The following is a 3,146-nucleotide window of genomic DNA, read 5'->3' on the forward strand; positions in this document are numbered from 1 at the left end:
TAAATTATAATTCGCATGAACAAAAACGTCTCAACCATCCCCAAGGAATTACTTATTCTGCTGACATGTGAATCACGTTTGACAGATAGAGATAATACTACGATGGACCATGTTGCGAATCATATATAAGTCATCCCTGCTTAAAAGTGCAGAACTAATTTGTTGACTTTTGGTGCTGTTCACGTCTTCCATTAGTGACGTCTGCTCATGTCGTCTACTCACAGAATGTTAAGTAAATTAGCCAATTAGTAACTAATACTGACATCGCGGACATAAAAAAAATGTTTATATAAATATTGTATTGATATGGTGTCAGAAATGGACATCTAAAAATGCTACGTCATAGGGTCTAGGTTGATTAGGAATGCATTGTTTGTTTACCTTTTTTATTTTATTTAGAGTTATTTCTCTTGTTTTCTTTAACAGGCCGTTCAAGATTCAAACTGTGGATTATCAGAAGAATATAAGACTCTACTGAATACTTGCGATCAGGCAAAGGTATGTCCAAATAGTAAGCTTTATACCTGTGTCATATCTAGCTACTTCAACATATATACGCGATTCAAACAAATCTGTTAATTAAAACAATGTTAATTAGCGGTCCCCGTAAGAGGAAAAGCCGCTATTAGGTTCGTGAAAAAATGTCCGTCTCGTCTGTCCGTTTGTCACACTCAAATCTCAAAACTAGAAGAGAAATTAAAAATATTATTTCCCCATGCGATGCGGCTTGCAAAGTTTAGGTACAGCTGCTACATTTGGTTTTCTAAAAGCAAACCGTTTAGTTTATAAAATTAATTATGCAAGCGAATTTTTCATAAAAATACACCAATTCTAAAAAAAAATACATAAATGTAAGGGAGATAATATTACAATATTTTAACAAAGAATGACAATGTTTTGTTTATTTTCAGTATGACTAAGTCAAATATATTTCTAAAATGTACAAGAAATGTCGTTAACAAATATAAATATTAGTTATCTGTGCTTTTTCTGGTCAACTAGCTGCTAAAATTAAAAGAAAAGATTTATGCTTGTTTATATAGTCTAAGAATGCACTTAAAATATGTAAACATTGTGTACAGTTTTTTAAATGGACTATTGCTCTATGAATTTCGTGCGGTAGCGTGACAACTGCTTGGTCTGCTGCGGGCAGAATATCCACCTCGAAATTTAAAAATATCACATTTTACTTGTCAATTATGTTTAGTGCCCCCATCAGGATAAATGCCGATTATTTTTGTGCGTATTGTCTGTTGGTCGGTCTGTCCGTCACGTTTAGATTTTTAAAAATAACACACTATCAGCTATTAGAAAATCTAATTTAACCTTTAATGTTCCTTCCGAAACATTGTAATAGTTTTAAATTTATAATAGATTGTTCCGGATGTTTTTGTTAAAAAAACAATTAATATCAACGAATGTTTGTTTGCTCTTCTAACTTATATTACAATTAATTTCCATGCAAAAACACTTGAACAATCATATGTTGTTCCAGGTTTTTTATGTAAATATAAATGCTAAATAATAATCCTTATACTGACTATAAAGTTGTTCCGAATGTTGTTTTATCAAAAAAAATTTATGTCAAATGATTGTTTGAAATTGCATCATTGACTTACATAACATCTATATTCTTGGACAATACGTCACTATAGTTTAATTATCGATATCAAATAGTTCCGTATTTTGAGCTTAAAACAAATTTTTGTCAGATGGCTTTTTTTTTCAAAAATATCGACAATAGGTTGTTCAGGATTTTAAGATAAGAAAGTAATTCACTAGAAACGATTATTTAAAATCACTTTGAAGACTTATTTTACATTTAATTTTCTTGCTGAATTATAACAGAAGTTTGTTTGTTTTTTCTGTAAAGAATGTTCCGGATTTCGTTTTGAAAAAGAAATCGATCTACATTGTAATAAAAGGCTAGTAGACACTAACAAACACTTTCTTGTCTTTTTAAATTCTAACTTTGTTCATTTTAGATCGTCCATATATATAGACCTAAAAGGAATTTAATTATCCCCCCATATTTGTTAATTAGCACGTTCTTTCGACATGCCAGCAATGAGGGTTACTGGGTTACACTAACAGGACGGGCCTGACAAAATAACAACATTTACTATCACAACATTACTTTAATTTTCTTACAAATCGTCGCCAAAATTGTTCCGAAATGTATATGAAAGATCTACTAACGCCAAATAACTGTTTGGGATCCCTCTTCTAATAATTAAAACTAATCATTTTCTTCTCATTTACGACAATCGGTTGTTCCGAATATTTTAAGAAAAATTTTTTAACTCTATTTATGTAAAATCGCACTTACTCTTACTTACACTACATTTGATTTGCTAGCTAAAAGTTACAAAATCTAATTATCGTTAATACTAATTTCCAATCTGATACAGAATGATACTCTTTAAAACGAAAGTATGGTTTAAAAATTTCTCCACAAAGCTATGGTACATCTAATTTGCATAATTTTTATCCCAAAAATGTAATTAACGGTATTAGATTTATCTGGAATTCTCTTTTTTCCCTCACTATATATATAAACACCGGGAACAATCTATAATAGATACTTAAAACTATTGCGAAGTTTTGAAAGGTTAATCAGATTTTCAAAAACTTTCAGTCTTCTTTTTCGATATTAACAGACACAGTGCACTAAAAATGCGGCTTTATATTTATATTTATTTTTAGTCTAACTCAGGGGTCGGCAACCTTTTGAGTCGGAAGAGCCAAAAATTACAATTTTTCAAAATTTCGAAGTTTTTAAAGAGCCGCAAAGTTTTTTCTTGCCTACTATAAATAGTTCTCACCAATGATTTTTAAAAATATATAACTAGTGTTTTTCACAAATATATACATATATGGCATTATTAGATTATTATTTTATTATTTTTTTATTTCGGTAACCACTAAAGAAGTTAAACGTTTATATACAACATTAACTTGTACTTCAATTAAGCAAAGCAAAGCATCAAAAATGCAAGCGTTACATGGTTTTAGAAATTTTAGATGCTTTTGGCTCATACGGTAACTTGTTTTTTTTTTTTGGTTGTTTTTTTATGTTTTAAACACGACTCTAAATGCTCAATTGTTAGTTGGCTTCTTACTTACATTACTTTTCATTATATTCA

At 29.8% G+C, this 3,146-nt stretch overlaps 1 protein-coding gene across 2 annotated transcripts in view; it reads left to right on the top strand.

Annotated features, from left to right (window-relative positions):
• The first annotated feature begins 256 nt into the window (after positions 1–256).
• LOC106078553 (solute carrier family 28 member 3-like) overlaps positions 257–3,146 on the top strand; it is a 25,625-nt gene continuing 22,735 nt past the window's right edge. Inside the window, exon 1 of one of the 2 annotated variants that reach the window (XR_008776239.1) lies at positions 257–498. The gene's annotated coding sequence lies outside the window, so the exon portion shown is untranslated. The remainder of the gene's footprint in view (positions 499–3,146) is intronic. The other variant, XM_056018292.1, reaches the window with a different exon arrangement.

This window comes from Biomphalaria glabrata, chromosome 1 (genome assembly GCF_947242115.1).
Source record: "Biomphalaria glabrata chromosome 1, xgBioGlab47.1, whole genome shotgun sequence".
NCBI classification, from domain to species: Eukaryota; Metazoa; Mollusca; class Gastropoda; family Planorbidae; genus Biomphalaria; species Biomphalaria glabrata.